The sequence below is a fragment of the Culex quinquefasciatus genome, chromosome 2 (assembly GCF_015732765.1).
Source record: "Culex quinquefasciatus strain JHB chromosome 2, VPISU_Cqui_1.0_pri_paternal, whole genome shotgun sequence".
NCBI classification, from domain to species: Eukaryota; Metazoa; Arthropoda; class Insecta; order Diptera; family Culicidae; genus Culex; species Culex quinquefasciatus.
Genome location: NC_051862.1, coordinates 103501448 through 103524773, shown reverse-complemented (window position 1 = coordinate 103524773; position 23326 = coordinate 103501448). Strand labels below are relative to the sequence as shown.

The 23326-nt window shown below is 31.3% G+C and overlaps 1 protein-coding gene and 1 pseudogene across 7 annotated transcripts in view; one reads left to right on the top strand and one right to left on the bottom strand.

The window, feature by feature from the left end:
* Nucleotides 1–23326, bottom strand: part of LOC6053318 (ionotropic receptor 25a) — a 424911-nt gene that overhangs the window by 17279 nt on the left and 384306 nt on the right. The gene's annotated exons all lie outside the window — the stretch shown is intronic.
* LOC6053320 lies at nucleotides 16795–17648 on the top strand (annotated as a pseudogene).

The following is a 23326-nucleotide window of genomic DNA, read 5'->3' as shown; positions in this document are numbered from 1 at the left end:
ATTATTATCATTATTATCATTATTATCATTATTATCATTATTATCATTATTATCATTATTATCATTATTATCATTATTATCATTATTATCATTATTATCATTATTATCATTATTATCATTATTATCATTATTATCATTATTATCATTATTATCATTATTATCATTATTATCATTATTATCATTATTATCATTATTATCATTATTATCATTATTATCATTATCATTATTATCATTATTATCATTATTATCATTATTATCATTATTATCATTATTATCATTATTATCATTATTATCATTATTATCATTATTATCATTATTATCATTATTATCATTATTATCATTATTATCATTATTATCATTATTATCATTATTATCATTATTATCATTATTATCATTATTATCATTATTATCATTATTATCATTATTATCATTATTATCATTATTATCATTATTATCATTATTATCATTATTATCATTATTATCATTATTATCATTATTATCATTATTATCATTATTATCATTATTATCATTATTATCATTATTATCATTATTATCATTATTATCATTATTATCATTATTATCATTATTATCATTATTATCATTATTATCATTATTATCATTATTATCATTATTATCATTATTATTATTATTATTATTATTATTATTATTATTATTATTATTATTATTATTATTATTATTATTATTATTATTATTATTATTATTATTATTATTATTATTATTATTATTATTATTATTATTATTATTATTATTATTATTATTATTATTATTATTATTATTATTATTATTATTATTATTATTATTATTATTATTATTATTATTATTATTATTATTATTATTATTATTATTATTATTATTATTATTATTATTATTATTATTATTATTATTATTATTATTATTATTATTATTATTATTATTATTATTATTATTATTATTATTATTATTATTATTATTATTATTATTATTATTATTATTATTATTATTATTATTATTATTATTATTATTATTATTATTATTATTATTATTATTATTATTATTATTATTATTATTATTATTATTATTATTATTATTATTATTATTATTATTATTATTATTATTATTATTATTATTATTATTATTATTATTATTATTATTATTATTATTATTATTATTATTATTATTATTATTATTATTATTATTATTATTATTATTATTATTATTATTATTATTATTATTATTATTATTATTATTATTATTATTATTATTATTATTATTATTATTATTATTATTATTATTATTATTATTATTATTATTATTATTATTATTATTATTATTATTATTATTATTATTATTATTATTATTATTATTATTATTATTATTATTATTATTATTATTATTATTATTATTATTATTATTATTATTATTATTATTATTATTATTATTATTATTATTATTATTATTATTATTATTATTATTATTATTATTATTATTATTATTATTATTATTATTATTATTATTATTATTATTATTATTATTATTATTATTATTATTATTATTATTATTATTATTATTATTATTATTATTATTATTATTATTATTATTATTATTATTATTATTATTATTATTATTATTATTATTATTATTATTATTATTATTATTATTATTATTATTATTATTATTATTATTATTATTATTATTATTATTATTATTATTATTATTATTATTATTATTATTATTATTATTATTATTATTATTATTATTATTATTATTATTATTATTATTATTATTATTATTATTATTATTATTATTATTATTATTATTATTATTATTATTATTATTATTATTATTATTATTATTATTATTATTATTATTATTATTATTATTATTATTATTATTATTATTATTATTATTATTATTATTATTATTATTATTATTATTATTATTATTATTATTATTATTATTATTATTATTATTATTATTATTATTATTATTATTATTATTATTATTATTATTATTATTATTATTATTATTATTATTATTATTATTATTATTATTATTATTATTATTATTATTATTATTATTATTATTATTATTATTATTATTATTATTATTATTATTATTATTATTATTATTATTATTATTATTATTATTATTATTATTATTATTATTATTATTATTATTATTATTATTATTATTATTATTATTATTATTATTATTATTATTATTATTATTATTATTATTATTATTATTATTATTATTATTATTATTATTATTATTATTATTATTATTATTATTATTATTATTATTATTATTATTATTATTATTATTATTATTATTATTATTATTATTATTATTATTATTATTATTATTATTATTATTATTATTATTATTATTATTATTATTATTATTATTATTATTATTATTATTATTATTATTATTATTATTATTATTATTATTATTATTATTATTATTATTATTATTATTATTATTATTATTATTATTATTATTATTATTATTATTATTATTATTATTATTATTATTATTATTATTATTATTATTATTATTATTATTATTATTATTATTATTATTATTATTATTATTATTATTATTATTATTATTATTATTATTATTATTATTATTATTATTATTATTATTATTATTATTATTATTATTATTATTATTATTATTATTATTATTATTATTATTATTATTATTATTATTATTATTATTATTATTATTATTATTATTATTATTATTATTATTATTATTATTATTATTATTATTATTATTATTATTATTATTATTATTATTATTATTATTATTATTATTATTATTATTATTATTATTATTATTATTATTATTATTATTATTATTATTATTATTATTATTATTATTATTATTATTATTATTATTATTATTATTATTATTATTATTATTATTATTATTATTATTATTATTATTATTATTATTATTATTATTATTATTATTATTATTATTATTATTATTATTATTATTATTATTATTATTATTATTATTATTATTATTATTATTATTATTATTATTATTATTATTATTATTATTATTATTATTATTATTATTATTATTATTATTATTATTATTATTATTATTATTATTATTATTATTATTATTATTATTATTATTATTATTATTATTATTATTATTATTATTATTATTATTATTATTATTATTATTATTATTATTATTATTATTATTATTATTATTATTATTATTATTATTATTATTATTATTATTATTATTATTATTATTATTATTATTATTATTATTATTATTATTATTATTATTATTATTATTATTATTATTATTATTATTATTATTATTATTATTATTATTATTATTATTATTATTATTATTATTATTATTATTATTATTATTATTATTATTATTATTATTATTATTATTATTATTATTATTATTATTATTATTATTATTATTATTATTATTATTATTATTATTATTATTATTATTATTATTATTATTATTATTATTATTATTATTATTATTATTATTATTATTATTATTATTATTATTATTATTATTATTATTATTATTATTATTATTATTATTATTATTATTATTATTATTATTATTATTATTATTATTATTATTATTATTATTATTATTATTATTATTATTATTATTATTATTATTATTATTATTATTATTATTATTATTATTATTATTATTATTATTATTATTATTATTATTATTATTATTATTATTATTATTATTATTATTATTATTATTATTATTATTATTATTATTATTATTATTATTATTATTATTATTATTATTATTATTATTATTATTATTATTATTATTATTATTATTATTATTATTATTATTATTATTATTATTATTATTATTATTATTATTATTATTATTATTATTATTATTATTATTATTATTATTATTATTATTATTATTATTATTATTATTATTATTATTATTATTATTATTATTATTATTATTATTATTATTATTATTATTATTATTATTATTATTATTATTATTATTATTATTATTATTATTATTATTATTATTATTATTATTATTATTATTATTATTATTATTATTATTATTATTATTATTATTATTATTATTATTATTATTATTATTATTATTATTATTATTATTATTATTATTATTATTATTATTATTATTATTATTATTATTATTATTATTATTATTATTATTATTATTATTATTATTATTATTATTATTATTATTATTATTATTATTATTATTATTATTATTATTATTATTATTATTATTATTATTATTATTATTATTATTATTATTATTATTATTATTATTATTATTATTATTATTATTATTATTATTATTATTATTATTATTATTATTATTATTATTATTATTATTATTATTATTATTATTATTATTATTATTATTATTATTATTATTATTATTATTATTATTATTATTACTTTATTGAATTCAAACTAATCTTTACATTCGGCTTACACTACCCTAATGAACTTTTGTTCTTTTAAAGGGGAGTGAGATAATGCGATTCAAAACTTTAAAATTACTTTAACGGGGTACAAAGTTGTTAATTTCACTGCGAATTTTCAGTACCATTTCTTGCTTGAGTTTAGTCAGCGTTGTTGCTTCCTTGATATTTCCAGGTAATCTGTTGAAGACGTTCGGGCCACAAATCGGGAATCTATTTCGAGCTCGTATCTGTGTCAAACGCTTTCTGACCTGAAATAAGAAGAAGTTTGAAACTTCTTTCATATGAAAAGTGACAAAAAATCACGAAGTTTTTTTTGGTTTTTATGGAATATCTCAGGATTGAAAACGAATTTTGAGTGCCTTTTTCTATAATGGTACGTTCGTTTGAGGGCTAGTTCCGCACTGAGTGCCGCACTCAAAGCTGTCAAAGTGTTTGTTTGAAGAAACTCGCGCTAGTTACGCACGAGTTTCACCGCCATCTTGGAACTGAAACTCTAGTGCTTTTCGATATATTTTTCAGTTTCATGCGAGTTCCATGCACACTGACAAATGACGTTCGATTGAACCAAAACTGGCAACGACGAGTGCGTCACTCATGGTACGTTCGTTTGAACAGCCAGTGTGGCACTGAGTGCCGCACTCGTCGGTGCCAGTTTTGGTTCAAACGAACATTCTTTTTCAGTGTGCATGGAACTCGCATGAAACTGAAAAAATATCGAGTGCGGCACTAGAGTTTCAGTTCCAAGATGGCGGCGAAACTCGTGCGGAACTAGCGCGAGTTTCTTCAAAGAAACACTTTGACAGCTCTGAGTGCGGCACTCAGTGCCGAACTAGCCATCAAACGAACGTACCATCAGTGCCGCACCGGCTCTTCAAACGAACGTACACGCAGAAAAATAAGGCATATTTGAATCAACAAAACTTTTTGAAAATCAAGATTTTTGTTTGTATCAACGCTAAACGTCAAAGCAACGTCAAACAACAAAAGATTTTTGTGGAATTGAGAAAATCAAGGTTTGTTTCAACGTAAAATCGGCGTTGATTATATTCAACAAAAATTTTGTTGAATCAAACCTCGTACAGGCTGATTCTACAAAATATTTTTCTGCGTGTACCATTAGTTTACAATAAACTAGCGCTCCAATTCCGTGTACGTATCGGTTGTTGCGTTTGACACGGAATACGTAATCGATTCGAATTGAATTCCGTTTCAAAATTCCGATTGAATTGACGTCTGCCGTAATAGTGGCTTTGGTTATGGAAGCTCCCTTGAAAAGTTATTCATTAATGTTTGATTCTGGGGTGTAAAAGTTAATTATGGACAAAAATTAGTTTTTCGCTCGTAGGCTGCCATAAACACCAAAAACTAACATTTCTCCAGAATTTTTTTGACGTTTCATAGGGAATGAGTTGGGCTACAATGTCCTTTCATTTGGTTTGATCAAAATTAAGAATATACCCAGAATCCAGGACTGTCTCATTACTCACTCCTTTCAGCCCATGTGTAACAATGAGAAATTTTGATTTTTCTTCAATAAACTTTTCAAAAACTATGTAACTCTATGTAATTGAAAGTGCTTTTTGGCATATTTATTGAGTTTTAACTCCATTTAACAAAAAATATAAGGTTTTGCCTTTCTTACTAAAGAAAGGTATCCAGGTTTTTAAGCGAAGATGGCGTTCGAATGTTGAACGTCCGAAATGTCAAAATCGCGCAGTAGCACCAACATTAGAAAAAAAATGCGGCTGTCATGCCATGGCACACTTTTTTCGAAATGTTGGTACCACTGCGTGATTTTGACATTTCGGGCGTTCACCATTCGAACGCCATTTTCGCTTAAAAAGCTGGATAGGGTTTGCTTTTGGCTCCGACGCCAAATCAAGTTTCATTCCCAAATCATTTCTCGAGAAATATTCATTCGAAAAATCTGCAAAAAATCATGGACGATCGATTTTCGACCGATCGATTGGCAATGACAGAATTGGTCTAACTCCAATATCCGAATTTTGGCGCTTAATTTACTGTAGAGCACGCGTGACGTCCGTGTGTGGTAAAAAAGTGCTCAATTTTGTGGTAGGGGGTTTCTCAGAGCCCACATTATGGATTTAAGCTCTCTTGGGCGCATTTGAAAGGGGATGTGCTGAACCTGAACCAGTTCCATACCAAATTTGAATTTATCCATTTTTTAAGGGGACTCGGAGTGTGTTTTCACCTGATCAGGCAGTTTTCAAATGAAAATTCGGTCGAAAATTGAAGTATTGAAATAGTTTATTTATCCAAAAAATTGCATTTTTCGAGCCCTACATCCTCCCAAATTGTCATCCATGTCGGTAATGTGGTTCTTGATTTACAGCTTGTGGACTAATTCACTGTGAGGGGGAAAACCCCCTAAAAATGGTAAAAGCCAATTTTCACCAAATGCCAAAACTATTCCTTTGGCATTTTATCTAATTTTTTTTCTCCACATCATAATCTAGACCATACTCGATGTTCTGAAACAAATTTGACCTCATTCGGATTTACCGTTCAGATTTTAGAAAATTTCCATTTTTGCCTTTCTTACTGAAGAAAGGTATGGGGTTTGCTTTTGGCTCCGACGCCAAATCAAGCTTCGTTCCCAAATCATTTCTCGAGAAATATTCATTCGAAAAATCTGGTAAAAATCATGGACGATCGATTTTCGACGCCTCGTCGACAAGTTGTCAAGTTGAGCTTCACATGCAGACGCGAGCAATGCTGGCGCGTGATGCTGGCGCGTATAGAGTTTTGATACTAGATTACAACCTTTTAGTGCAAGTTGCTTTATCGATTGCTCGTTCATCACACATCGCCTATTATTATTTTCTATGCTAAGCTTCAGTGAACGCAAACTAGACGCATGCAGCATTCCAGTTTGGCAGCTTGCCCAGAGCAGACGTGTGTCCTTTGAGCGCGTTTTTGAAGGTGTTTTTTTTAACTTTCGCCAACGGCCATGGCGGCGGCCGCGACGGCGGAGAGTGAGTGGACGGAGCATAGGGCTGAGGATGGAAGGCCGTTCTACTGGAACGCGGCCTTGAAGAAAAGTGTGTAGGAGAAACCGGACGGGTTCCAACCCAAAACGCAGGCGGCGACGGGCATGGAGGTGGAAGACTCCGAAGGAGGAGGAGAGGACGGGGGCGAATTTTGTCCCGTGGTCAAAGTTCGACGCAGGAAGGCTAAGGAGGAGATCAACGACGGCAATGGCCACGAAGTGGAGAAACTGCTCAGCAACAACAAGTTCAGCCCGCTAGCGGAGAAGAGCAACAACAACAATGCGAACCCAGCAGCAGAAAAAACCACCCCCGTGGTACCAGCTCCCGGCAAGTCGGCCGGGGAGAAGAAGCAGCCGCCGCTGGTGGTGAAAGAAACGAGCTTCGCCCGCCTTGCGAAGGTGATGTCGATATGTGATGTCCAGCCGGAACACAAACTGACGCGTTACGGCACCAAAATTACGTGCTTCTCGAGCGACGAGTGGCCTACCGGAACAAAGAACCGCACGTGACCCAGTGCAAGAACTGCTTGCAGTTCGGTCACGGAACCAGTAACTGCCATCTCAAGCCAAAGTGCAGCAGCTGTGGGGGTGCTCACAGCACGGAAAAGTGCAAAGCAGAAGAAACGCAAGCCAAGAAGTGTGTCAACCAGAGACGCATCGAACTCTACAGGCTCAATAAAAACTCCTTACCTGCTCTGTATGGTAGAACAGAGCTAAGCTCTGTATGCAGCGAACAGAGCCAGCTCTGTATGGGGAGAAATAATATTGATTTGCATATATCTCAAAAACGATAAGTTTTAGAAAGTTGACATGTTCTAGAAAGTTGCTGGTACCAAAGGTTCTATATTATTGTCTCAGACGTCATTACAATTTGGTTGATTTTAGTTGTGCAAAACAAGAAAAACTATTTATTTTCTAAGATACAAGGTATAGAATATTTTTGTTTTCGACAAAGTTGCTCAACTACCAAAAATGAACAACTCTCTCGAAGACACCAAAGCTCTATCTTCAATAGATACCGAAATAAAAAATAAAAACTATTTTTATAATAAATACTGCTTGCGACAAACACAAAGCGACCGCATCGTAGGCACAGGTAATATGAGGCATGTTTGGTAGAGATCGTCTGAAGTGAAAACTAGTATAGCAGAGTGTTCATAGAGAGTTTTTATGTTAAATGCTCTCGTCTGGATGGTTGAAAGAAATTTCAGATAAAATTATACAAATTTATAAAATTATATTCTTTTTATTGTACTGGTATGTAATTAAGATTAGAAACAACAAAATTATTGCACAGCTATTTTTATGTTTGTCTTGACAAAACAAATGTTTAACAAAATTACAAGTTTTGTACAACAAATTAAGATAAAAAAATTTCAAATACGCAAGTTAAAAAATAAAAACTAAATCTTCTAACAATTATTTTAATTTTATAAAAAAATCAGTTAACATAAGTTTAACCTTATAAAGATTTCAGGAAACTTTTCTATTTTATTTAATTCAACAGAAAAACTATATTTTTCAAGCAAGATAACCATGAGAAAGTTTTAAGCTCTAAATAATCTCTATGATATTTTTTACATTTTGTCACCTTTTTTAATAAAATAAGAAAATGAAATTAAATAGCAAAAACCAGTTTTCTTTATTTCTCAAGCCAGGAAATCAGTGAAGAGTTTCAAGCTCTAAATGCTCTTTATGGAAATTTGCCATTTTATTACCTGTATTCTAAATATTTTTTATTTTTCAAACAAAGGAAAGCAGTGAAGAGTTTTTAGCTCTAAATGCTCTCTCTATGGAAATTTGCCATTTTATTACCTGTATTCTAAATATTTTTTTTATTTTTCAAATAAAGGAAAGCAGTGAAGAGTTTTTAGCTCTAAATGCTCTCTATGGAAATTTGCCATTTTATTACCTGTATTCTAAATATTTTTTTATTTTTCAAACAAAGGAAAGCAGTGAAGAGTTTTTAGCTCTAAATGCTCTCTATGGAAATTTGCCGTTTTATTACCTGTATTCTAAATATTTTTTTATTTTTCAAACAAAGGAAAGCAGTGAAGAGTTTTTAGCTCTAAATGCTCTCTACGGAAATTTGCCATTTTATTACCTGTATTCTAAATATTTTTTTTATTTTTCAAACAAAGGAAAGCAGTGAAGAGTTTTTAGCTCTAAATGCGCTCTCTATGGAAATTTGCCATTTTATTACCTGTATTCTAAATATTTTTTTATTTTTCAAATAAAGGAAAGCAGTGAAGAGTTTTTAGCTCTAAATGCTCTCTATGGAAATTTGCCGTTTTATTACCTGTATTCTAAATATTTTTTTTATTTTTTAAACAAAGGAAAGCAGTGAAGAGTTTGAAGCTATAAATGCTCTCTATGGATATTTGCCATTTTATTACCTGTTTAAAAAAAATCAGGCAAAGGAAATCAATGAAAAGTGTTTAGCTCTAAATGCTCTCTATGGAATTTTGCCATTTTATTACCTGTATTCTAAATATTTTTTTATTTTTCAAACAAAGGAAAGCAGTGAAGAGTTTTTAGCTCTAAATGCTCTCTATGGAAATTTGCCATTTTATTACATGTATTCTATTTTTTTCAGGAAATCAGTGAAGAGTTTTTTGTTCTAAATGCTCTTTATGGAAATTTTGCTATTTTTTTTCTCACTACAAGATTTTAACATCAATTGAGTTGAATAATGTAATTAAATTTAAGTTGGACAAAATAAATAGATAATATATTTTATTGTCGATTATGTTTTTACTAAATTTCCATAGAGAGCATTTAGAGCTAAAAACTCTTCACTGCTTTCCTTTGTTTGAAAAATTAAAATTAGTATTTAGAATACAGGTAATAAAATGGTAAATTTCCATAGAGAGCATTTAGAGCTAAAAACTCTTCACTGCTTTCCTTTATTTGAAAAATTAAAAAAATATTTAGAATACAGGTAATAAAATGGTAAATTTCCATAGAGAGCATTTAGAGCTAAAAACTCTTCACTGCTTTCCTTTATTTGAAAAATAAAAAAAATATTTAGAATACAGGTAATTAAATGGCAAATTTCCATAGAGAGCATTTAGAGCTAAAAACTCTTCACTGCTTTCCTTTGTTTGAAAAATTAAAAAAGTATTTAGAATACAGGTAATAAAATGCCAAATTTCCATAGAGAGCATTTAGAGCTAAAAACTCTTCACTGCTTTCCTTTGTTTGAAAAATTAAAAAAGTATTTAGAATACAGGTAATAAAATGCTAAATTTCCATAGAGAGCTAAAAACTCTTCACTGCTTTCCTTTGTTTGAAAAATAAAAATATTTAGAATACAGGTAATTAAATGGCAAATTTCCATAGAGAGCATTTAGAGCTAAAAACTCTTCACTGCTTTCCTTTGTTTGAAAATAAAACATATTTAGAATACAGGTAATAAAATGGCAAATTTCCATAGAGAGCATTTAGAGCTAAAAACTCTTCACTGCTTTCCTTTGTTTGAAAAATAAAAAAATATTTAGAATACAGGTAATAAAATGGCAAATTTCCATAGAGAGCATTTAGAGCTAAAAACTCTTCACTGCTTTCCTTTGTTTGAAAAATAAAAACATATTTAGAATACAGGTAATAAAATGGCAAATTTCACTAGAGAGCATTTAGAGCTAAAAACTCTTCACTGCTTTCCTTTGTTTAAAAAATTAAAAAAGTATTTAGAATACAGGTAATAAAATGGCAAATTTCCATAGAGAGCATTTAGAGCTAAAAACTCTTCACTGCTTTCCTTTGTTTGAAAAATTAAAAAAGTATTTAGAATACAGGTAATAAAATGGTAAATTTCCATAGAGAGCATTTAGAGCTAAAAACTCTTCACTGCTTTCCTTTATTTGAAAAATAAAAAAATATTTAGAATACAGGTAATAAAATGGCAAATTTTCATAGAGAGCATTTAGAGCTAAAAACTCTTCACTGCTTTCCTTTATTTGAAAAATTAAAAAAGTATTTAGAATACAGGTAATAAAATGGTAAATTTCCATAAAGAGCATTTAGAGCTAAAAACTCTTCACTGCTTTCCTTTATTTGAAAAATAAAAAAAAATATTTAGAATACAGGTAATATAATGGCAAATTTCCATAGAGAGCATTTAGAGCTAAAAACTCTTCACTGCTTTCCTTTATTTGAAAAATAAAAAAAATATTTAGAATACAGGTAATAAAATGGCAAATTTCCATAGAGAGCATTTAGAGCTAAAAACTCTTCACTGCTTTCCTTTGTTTGAAAAATAAAAAAATATTTAGAATACAGGTAATAAAATGGCAAATTTCCATAGAGAGCATTTAGAGCTAAAAACTCTTCACTGCTTTCCTTTGTTTGAAAAATTAAAAAAGTATTTAGAATACAGGTAATAAAATGGTAAATTTCCATAGAGAGCATTTAGAGCTAAAAACTCTTCACTGCTTTCCTTTATTTGAAAAATAAAAAAGTATTTAGAATACAGGTAATAAAATGGTAAATTTCCATAGAGAGCATTTAGAGCTAAAAACTCTTCACTGTTTTCCTTTATTTGAAAAATAAAAAAAATATTTAGAATACAGGTAATTAAATGGCAAATTTCCATAGAGAGCATTTAGAGCTAAAAACTCTTCACTGCTTTCCTTTGTTTGAAAAATAAAAAAAATATTTAGAATACAGGTAATAAAATGGCAAATTTCCATAGAGAGCATTTAGAGCTTGAAACTCTTCACTGATTTCCTGGCTTGAGAAATAAAGAAAAACTGGTTTTGCTATTTAATTTCATTTTCTTATTTTATTTAAAAAAGGTGACAAAATGTAAAAAAATATCATAGAGATTATTTAGAGCTTAAAACTTTCTAATGGTTATCTTGCTTGAAAAATATAGTTTTTTCTGTTGAATTAAATAAAATAGAAAAGTTTCCTGAAATCTTTATAAGGTTAAACTTATGTTAACTGATTTTCTTTTTATAAAATTAAAATAATTGTAAGAAGATTTAGTTTTTATTTTTTTAACCTGCGTATTTGAAATTGTTTTTTATCTTAATTTGTTGTACAAAACTTGTAATTTTGTTAAACATTTGTTTTGTCAAGACAAACATAAAAATAGCTGTGCAATAATTTTGTTGTTTCTAATCTTAATTACTTACCAGTACAATAAAAAGAATATAATTTTATAAATTTGTATAATTTTATCTGAAATTTCTTTCAACCATTCAGACGAGAGCATTTAACATAAAAACTCTCTATGAACACTCTGCTATACTAGTTTTCACTTCAGACGATCTCTACCAAACATGCCTCATATTACCTGCGCCTACGATGCGGTCGCTTTGTGTTTGTCGCAAGCAGTATTTATTATAAAAATAGTTTTTATTTTTTATTTCGGTATCTATTGAAGATAGAGCTTTGGTGTCTTCGAGAGAGTTGTTCATTTTTGGTAGTTGAGCAGTATTTTTGTCGAAAACAAAAATATTCTATACCTTGTATCTTAGAAAATAAATAGTTTTTTCTTGTTTTGCACAACTAAAATCAACCAAATTGTAATGACGTCTGAGACAATAATATAGAACCTTTTGGTAACAGCAACTTTCTAGAACATGTCAACTTTCTAAAACTTATCGTTTTTGAGATATATGCAAATCAATATTATTTTTCCCCATACAGAGCTGGCTCTGTTCGCTGCATACAGAGCTTAGCTCTGTTCTACCATACAGAGCAGGTAAGGAGTTTTTATTGAGCCTGTAGAGCTCGATGCGTCTCTGGTGTCAACTGCTCTGGATCCCACGAGGGTCTGGACCGCAGCTGTCTCAAACGTGCGCAGTTCATCCAGTCGAGGCAGCAGGCGTCCAAGCCAAAGCCGCCAGCATGGCAGAAGGACAAACAGACTCCGGCAGGAGCCGCGTTCACCGCAGCGGATTTTCCTCCGCTACCTGGAGCGGTGCCGTCCGTCGGGACGGAAGATAAACATCTTCGTCCCGCAGGAAGAAGTCGAGAAAATACTGGCGCCGACGCCGGTGCAATCCCGAAGGAGCAACAAGGTGAACGGAAGCTGTACAGCGAGTCGGAGCTGTGGACCATTTACCGAGAATACAGAGTTCGCTTGAGACAGTGCAAGACACCCGAGGAACAGATTGACGTGATCGTACACTTGCTGACACATGGCACGAGAAAATGATCATCTTATTCAATTACCGTTTTATTATTTTATTATTTATTATTTTTGTACTATTGATCCTCGGTCCTAACCTGGTCACAGCACCTAAAAGGACCTAATAAAAATAAGTTATGAAAAAAATAGACGCATGCAGCTATCCGTTCTGAAGCCCCATGCTCATTCTTTTGCCTTTCTTTTTTGTTTTGCTCATTCTCTGATCGAATTCTGATCGAACTAATTTCTGGGGAGCGTCCAAGCTTCCCATGCGCCAGTGACAACGCACATCGCGGGTTTGGTTTTCCAGCTTCGGTACGAGCCTTTTTGTGTATTAGTATTTTGGTTCATCGTACCAGCGCACCAAGGTGGTTCATTCGGTACGTTTGCGTTTGTTGTAGTGAAGTCTCACCGAACGCTCAGTCGCAGTATGCTTCCCAATCCCAAAAACGCCTAAATGCATACTACATAATTTTCTTGCTTGCTTATTGAAAGCTCACAATTTTACCTAACGCCTAAATGACAGTTTAGTGAATTACAATAGGCGTTTCAAAGCTTTCAAGAACATTTATGCGGCTTTACCGTTGTGTCGTTGTTTACAACACGGCAAATTCTCGGGTGTTGAAACACTTTCTGCCAGTCATTTTGTAACCACTTTAACGCATGACGGAATTATTTTGTTTTCTCGTTAATTCTTGATATTTTGAAAAGTGCAAAAAAACACTCAGAAAATACGAACAATTTAGCGATATGCAGAAAACATTACGAACATCGCAAATTGTGAGCTAATTCTCTGCCTCAAAAATAATTTGTTCTGATTTAAAAAATCGAAAATGCTTGTGTGCGAGCACAGCTTACAACCGGCCATGGCAAATGGGGCAAAAACCAGCGCTTTTCAGTTATATGATATATATGATATGAGTTATATTATAAGGTTGAGTTTTGAATTGATTAATGAATGGACCATTCTTTATTTTGCTATTTCTTTGAAAAAAAAATCAACTGCCGTTATCTTAATTTTGTAAGAAAGGCTCTATCTCACCCCAGGTGGAATTAAATCGGGTTTTTTGGTATAAATATATGGATTTTACAAAATTGTAATACTTTTTAGCATAACTTTTGTTAATTAAAGTTCCAAGTTGATAAAATTGCTTTAAAATAATTGAGGAAAGTTACCTTCAACGGAACAATACAAAAACATGACGTTTTATTAGAAAATAATTGATTTTCGTAGAGTGTCTCATTGTTCCTGCCAAGTGCGTCTATAATGAGACAGTTCTGATACTGAGGTGTGTATAGAGTGTGTATGTAGTCAGTATTGTGGTTTCGGAAATAAATCGAATTTTCGCGGCGACTTGACACTACGCTTCGCAAACTTATCAACTCTAATTATGATTGTAACAAGTTGTGTTGAACGCTAGGATAAACGTCACTGAAAAATATTTTGTCGCTCTGGCACCAAATCGAAACGAGCGATTTCCACTCTCGCCGCACTATTTCTCTCCGCCTTTTTTCTGTCAAGCTTAATAGCATCAGCGCTTGCGTGATGCCGTTGGAGATTTTGGATGATGATGTTAACCACTTCTGCAGGTAAAAATAGTCATATTTTATTTTGTTTTTAATTAAATAAACAAAAAAAGTTCGTTCATCTACCGACATAAATTCTCGTCAATCAAAACAATATGGAGGCATCACAACAAAGTTGGCTTACACACTGATCGAGTAATACCAAATTAAGCTTGACAGAAAAAGGCGGAGAGAAAAATTGCGGCGAGAGTAGAAATCGTTCGATTCGGTTTAGTGCCAGAGCGACAATATCATACTCGATATCGTGCGTATGGTATGGACCTCAGTATTAATCATTATTACGAAGCAGAGTTCGGAAACTCACTCACGAGGTACTCAACTATGAGGAAAAACTAAGTTACCTGCGAGTAAATTACTCATCACTCTCGGTGAGTGTGAGGGCCTTCCTCATTTACTCACAAAGAGGGCTTTGAGCGCTCATGAGAGCTATTTTAGAAAACAAATTTCGAGATGTCAAACTCTAGATCGGTGATTTTCTTATTCACTCAACAGCGAAAAAGTAGTCCTGATGGTAGAGGCGCAGAGCTATCAATTAGAAGTTTTTGCATCACAGTGGTTCAAATCCTGATTTTTATTTGTTTTTTTTTCGCGAGTTTATTTTATTTTTAATCACATAGTTTGTTGTCAGCTTCCAGCTGTCCTACCGACGGATAGGTCGAAGGTTGTTTAGACGGGGGATGCCTCTGCGGGTGAATTTTAACAGCTTTACCAGCAGTGGATGGCCGTGTTGCTGAGGTAAGTGGCCACTCCCGGTCGTGGACAGTTGTACAAATGTGTTTTGGTTCAGCATCGGGACATGCCGAAGAAGTTGCAGTAGCCGCCGGTGGCTTTGGCTTGGAGGTTCACTGAAAACTAAAAAAGGCCGATCCAGTGCTTTAAACAGCTTTAGGCTAGGGCCACCGGCGGCTGCTGAGGCTCCACTGGCGTGTCCTGGTTCTTAGGCAAGACATATTGGTAGAATTGTCAGCGACCGGGAGTGGCCACAGTTGCACAGCTGTCGAAGGGAGTGACCACCATTACCCACAGCAACACGGTCATCTTCTTTTGGTATGGCTGCCAACATCCACCCGCAGAAGCTGCCCCCGTCTGCGGCCTCCGATTTGTCCTGCGGTAGGGTTATCCACAACGGATTCGACCGGTCACCAATCTTAAAATTATGAAATTAATAGCCCATCCATTGGACTTTGACAATCCAAGGTTTCTTTTGAAGCAATGAAAAAAAAATTACAGACAGACAAATAAAATATTGATACCACATTAATACCAACCCTGAACCTTCGAATTTATAGACATTGACGCTACCTCAAATGTACAACCGTTTGATAAAGACACTTGATTTTGGATTGATGTTGTCAATGATTTTGTAAATAACAAATTGTTGGAAACGGCCTACTCACACGCTCATTTTACTCAAATATGAGTAAATTTACTCAGCCCTCACACTCACGGTGAGTATCGAGAGTGTTTGCTGTGAGGAAGCCTACTCGATTTAAGAGTGTGAGTGGTTTTCCGAACTCTGTTACGAAGATTTATTTCAGTGTGGGAACTTTTGACATTTTTCAACGTCAAACTCTGGTGCAGTTGTTTTTATTGTTAGGTTAAGTTTGCTTTTCTGGTTGATGGAGCGTATTCGGGACACGGCTGGCCAGAAGGGAATCGGCAAGTGGACGGCGATCGTTGCTCTGCACCAGGGCGTTCGGTTACGGCGATCGGCGAGGCCGTCTTCGCGCGTTGCCTGTCCGGAACGTGCCAAGGCTAGCAAGCAACTCGCCGGGCCGTTCCCCAAACTAAACGTTGCCGACCGTAATACGTTCCTCACGCACATCCGCAGCGCAGTGTACTGTGCCAACATCGTCTCGTACGGCAATGGCTTTATGCTGCTCCGCAAGGCCGTCAACGAGTACAAGTGGAACCTGGACTTCGATGGAATCGCGTTGATGTGGCGTGGAGGTTGCATCATCCGCAGTGTCTTCCTCGAAAACATTCGCAACTCGTTCGTGCGCAATCCGGCGATGTCGCATCTGCTGCTGGACAACTTCTTCAAGAACGCCATCGTGAAGAACCAGCAGTGATGGTGTAAGGTCGTCCCAGTGCCGGTCATGTCCGCCACGCTGAGCTTCTTCGATGGCTACCTCTCGGAGCGACTGTCCGCGAATCTGCTGCAGGCCCAGCGGGACTACCTTGGGGCGCATACGTACGAGCTGCTTGGCAAGAAGCAATGGCGGCAACGTTTCCGCTACTACTCATCTGGCCCAATGTGACGAGCACGATGCCGCTGGTTGATTCCGCTACATTCCGTTGAACAAAGGACACCGTCTCCATTAATCGTTATTTATTGTTGCCCATTCGGTTAGATTTCGAAATTGTTTTCTTTTTTGTAATAAAAGTGGTTGTTTAGGGTTTTGTCTATTTTTATTTACATTTTGACAAGTATCTACTGATTAAATTCATAAATATTATGTTGGCTGGGGAACGGAAATCCTATTGGCAAGATGCTGTTGCACAGTTCGTCGAAGCATCCAAATACATAGAACTGTACCGTTGGGGCAGATTCTTGACCGAAAAGACGGTTCGTTTGATGTGGTTCCCAACACGGAGTTGTCGTGGCGCGGACTGCGTCGCGAGGTAATTCGTTGTACCGGAAGGTCACTTTGAGGAAGTGTCTGGTTGCTTAAACTTAAAGAAGATCGTCGAGCTGGATCAGGAACGGGATCCAGCTTTGTAGATCCTCGCCAAAACGACGAAAAGTTTGAAGCGCTCAAAAAGGAAAATCTCGTCAGAGGAATCTAACAATACCGACCTCGAAGCCACCCTCCCGGAAGAATCTCATCACTCTCATGGACAAAACCCAGCCCCTGCTCAAGCAAAAAGAGCAACTCCGAACCAAACTTTTTGATGACTCCAAATCCGTACTCATATTTGTCGAATCCGAGCTCAAAACTTGCCAATCACGGAGCGACTTGACTTCCCCCAACTCCAGCAACCACCCACAACAAATTCAATGAAAAAATCGTCAAATGATGATGTTTTTTCCACAATTTAATTTTCAAATTTCCGATAAAACTGGTGTCGAGTGCAATCTAGCTTAGAATTTAGCCTCGTTTACTATTTTGAACGATTTTGACAACTACACTGATATAAATCGTATCAAAAAGTTTACCATACCATGCCAGTATTATGCGCGTATGGTATGCGGCCGTACACAGTATGCGGTATACTCGAAGTGAATAACCCTTAGGCGCGGACCGTACCCCTCGGATCATCGGCCAAATTCGACTGAACAAAAGGAGTATACCGATGATGTGACACGTTGACATTGACTTTAGCTAGGGATAGAGATAGAATTGAACTTTTGCTTATCACTGTTATCATAAATCGACAGGAAAACTATTGATTGTCTTTCTGGTTAGGATAAATTTAATTATTTCTTACTATTTGTCGTTTTATATATTGATTCTTCCTTAGATTAAGTGATCTATATACAGCCGCAAGCCAATTGTAGAATTAGCTGTCTGTTTGCGACAAGAATTGTATTAGGAGACCGAAATGTAAGTAGCTGGTGAATTTGATCTGGAAATTGCTACAACTGAAATACAATTTTAGCTTTTAGCTACATCACCGTAGAAAGGAGTTTGCTACAAGAACCTCCGAAAATCTTGTCTGTCGCAACACGGACTGTAGACGTAATACCGATGTCATATTTTGGTCAATGTTGGAACACATTAAAAGAAAGTACAGTATGTAAAAAAAAGTATTTACACCCCTTGGGCACTATGCACATTTTGTGATGAAACATATAAACGATTAAAGTTGAGCATGAGCATGGTTAACTGCCAATGAGCTGCTACTCCTTTTTGACAGATTAGCTGAAGTTAAACAATGAATCAAAAATGATCAGTGGGAGCCAACCATCCGTTCACTGTTTAACCTCTGAAGATCCCTTCTTTATTAGTCAATACCGGCGCCCTCCCAAGAAGCCTGCAGTTCAACGAAAGGGAGGAATGTAAGTCCGATAGTTGAAGTTGCAGACTCATCAAGCACATAGTTTTTCGCTATATACTTGTTGATACCGCATGAGACCGTTGAATCCACAGCATCTCCTTCAAGCATCACGTTTTTTTCTTTTTTGTTAGTAGGATAAGGTATTGGCTTTTCGATGCCTCCCGAGCTACGACGGGGGGGGGGGGACTTTCATAACAAATCCGTCGGCGAGCCTTCCGAGCAACGATGCTATGGGAAGGACTTTCTAGTTAACAAAATAAAACCTTATTCGAAAAATTTAAGCACAATCCACCCGACGCCGTGCCTTCCGATCAACGATGATATAAAATGGGCTTTGAAAATCACAAACAATTAATTAAGTTTACAAAAGCACAAAAAACACCAATTACTCAACGAAAATGACAAAAATAATTCAGTAAGGCAAGCGCGTGGCCTCACCGCCCGCAATCGACTGAAGTACTAAACACAATTAACACCCTGTTACTTTGGAACACAATTAATACGACAAACTCAACCGGCGGCGTGCCCTCCGATCAACGATGATAAAGCAAGGACTGATATTATTATTGCTAGCAAGAAACACACACAATTCACGACAAAAGGCATAACACAAAAATCACTTTTCACTCCGAATATTTTTTATGACCACTCGCTCCCTTTACAAATTATGCACTAACCCCATACGAACAGCGACACAAAAGCACACCAAAAAATTAACCTGAATAATCACGACTTCACTTCCCCACTTCCAGCGCACCAATGATGCTATTATTCGATTAGCACAATCACTCATCCCATACGAACAGCGACACAAAAGCACACAAAAAAATTAACCTGAATAATCACGACATCGCGTCCCCACTTCCAGCGCACCAATGATGCTATTATTCGATTAGCACAATCACTCACCCCATACGAACAGCGACACAAAAGCACACACAAAAATTAACCTGAATAATCACGACTTCGCGTCCCCACTTCCAGCGAACCAATGATGCTATTATTCGATTAGCACAATCACTCACCCCATACGAACAGCGACACAAAAGAACACAAAAAAAATTAACCTGAATAATCACGAATTCGCGTCCCCACTTCCAGCGCACCAATGATGCTATTTTCGATTAGCACAATCACTCACCTCATACGAACAGCGACACAAAAGCACACAAAAAAATAACCTGAATAATCACGACTTCGCGTCCCCACTTCCAGCGCACCAATGATGCTATTATTCGATTAGCACAATCACTCACCCCATACGAACAGCGACACAAAAGCACACAAAAAATTAACCTGAATAATCACGACTTCGCGTCCCCACTTCCAGCGCACCAATGATGCTTTTATTCGATTAGCACAATCACTCACCCCATACGAACAGCGACACAAAAGCACACAAAAAAATTAATCTGATTAATCACGACTTCGCGTCCCCACTTCCAGCGAACCAATGATGCTATTATTCGATTAGCACAATCACTCACCCCATACGAACAGCGACACAAAAGAACACAAAAAAATTAACCTGAATAATCACGACATCGCGTCCCCACTTCCAGCGCACCAATGATGCTATTATTCGATTAGCACAATCACTCACCCCATACGAACAGCGACACAAAAGCACACACAAAAATTAACCTGAATAATCACGACTTCGCGTCCCCACTTCCAGCGAACCAATGATGCTATTATTCGATTAGCACAATCACTCACCCCATACGAACAGCGACACAAAAGAACACAAAAAAAATTAACCTGAAAAATCACGAATTCGCGTCCCCACTTCCAGCGCACCAATGATGCTATTTTCGATTAGCACAATCACTCACCTCATACGAACAGCGACACAAAAGCACACAAAAAAATAACCTGAATAATCACGACTTCGCGTCCCCACTTCCAGCGCACCAATGATGCTATTATTCGATTAGCACAATCACTCACCCCATACGAACAGCGACACAAAAGCACACAAAAAAATTAACCTGAATAATCACGACTTCGCGTCCCCACTTCCAGCGCACCAACCGATTAGCACAATCACTCACCCCATACGAACAGCGACACAAAAGCACACAAAAAAATTAACCTGATTAATCACGAATTCGCGTCCCCACTTCCAGCGCACCAATGATGCTATTATTCGATTAGCACAACACTCACCCCATACGAACAGCGACACAAAAGCACACAAAAAAATTAACCTGAATAATCACGACTTCGCGTCTCCACTTCCAGCGCACCAATGATGCTATTATTCGATTAGCACAATCACTCACCCCATACGAACAGCGACACAAAAGCACACAAAAAAAATTAACCTGAATAATCACGTCTTCGCGTCCCCACTTCAAGCGCACCAATGATGCTATTATTAGATTAGCACAATCACTCACCCCATACGAACAGCGACACAAAAGCACACAAAAAAATTAACCTGAATAATCACGACTTCGCGTCCCCACTTCCAGCGCACCAATGATGCTATTATTCGATTAGCACAATCACTCACCCCATACGAACAGCGACACAAAAGAACACAAAAAAATTAACCTGAATAATCACGACTTCGCGTCACCACTTCCAGCGCACCAATGATGCTCAGAAACATAAAAAAAACCATCCACATTTACGACCCCCGGGTCTTTTGTGGTATCTATTGCAAGTTTCTGCTCGAACCTAGGAGTCCGAAGGCTTGAATGGGGAGAGCACCCAAACCTCTTTCTACTCCAAGGAACCTTCCACCCCAGTGTTTGAACTGACGACTTTTGGATTGCGAGTCCAACCGCCGCCAGCGATTCCACCGGAGCAGGCTTGGTTTGGTGTGTTGTTTGTACTTATGGCAGGGAGAGGACTCCCATACCTGGAATGACTTAACGGCCTAACAACAACCAAGGCCGGGACCGACGTTTTACTTCATCATCCGATAGAAAGGCTCAGAAACATATAAACGATGAAAGTTTGACAGAAACCTTTTACTACGTTTTGTTCAGAAACTCATGCCGAACATTTTGCTATAAAAAGCTCACGAAAAGATGATTTCCATAAAAAGTTATATAACAAATACTATTACAGAAATCAAATAAGGTGCAACAAAAGTTTGTACACCTTTCGAAAAATTAACATAAATAAAGTTATTTGTTGACAAATCACCATAAATCCAGTCTCCCAACTCCAAATAGGCATCCTTGACTGATTAAAAAAATAGTTTGGATTGAATATAAAGTTTACTACTAACATAGTATGAAAGTTTATATATCTCTGGAAATTCTATATAAAACTTATCTAAACTTAATTTTGCAAACTTTTCATATAACTAAACGTCAATATATTACCATAGAATTTCTAAATAAACATTCTGGAGTGGGTATAACACCGTTTTGGGGGTTTTTGTATCGATCGAATAGATTTTTCATTAAAATTTCGTACCAACCCAGAATTACATCGTCGGAAAATCCGCCGGCATCCGAACCGGTCCAAGATTCACAAGTCAACCTATCGGCATCGGAAAGGGCATACAATTTCCGATCTTTTGATACCTGTACATCTAGGTTTTCTATAAAACCCACGTTTTTAAATACCTAAGCAAAACCGTTGTTATGGTTTCGTTTGAGCAATCTGCCAAAAATGTATGGACTTACGTAATTTTTTTTCTCGTGGATCAAACTGACTTTTTGCCCAGGTATTTAAAAACGTGGGTTTTATAGAAAACCTAGATGTATGGGAATCAAAAGATCGGAAATTTTATGCCCTTTTAAAGACTTGTCTGGTCACGCCTTCCGTCGGACCTACAGGTTAAGTCGTAAGCTCAGTCCAGGTTGTGTCTCACTAAAGTTGCTGGACAAAAATGACTTTGTCTGCCAAATAATATGCTGCCTTATGATATATTCTGCTTAATGATCTTTTCTGTACCAATCGACGTTCCGCCAAATGACCCTGTCTGCCATTTGACCTTTCTGCCGAACATTTTTCTGCCATTCGAATGTATTTTCAGCCGAATGTTTGTCTGCCGAATGACCTTTTCTGCCTTTTGGTTGTCTGCCGAACGTCATTCCGCCGACCGTCATTC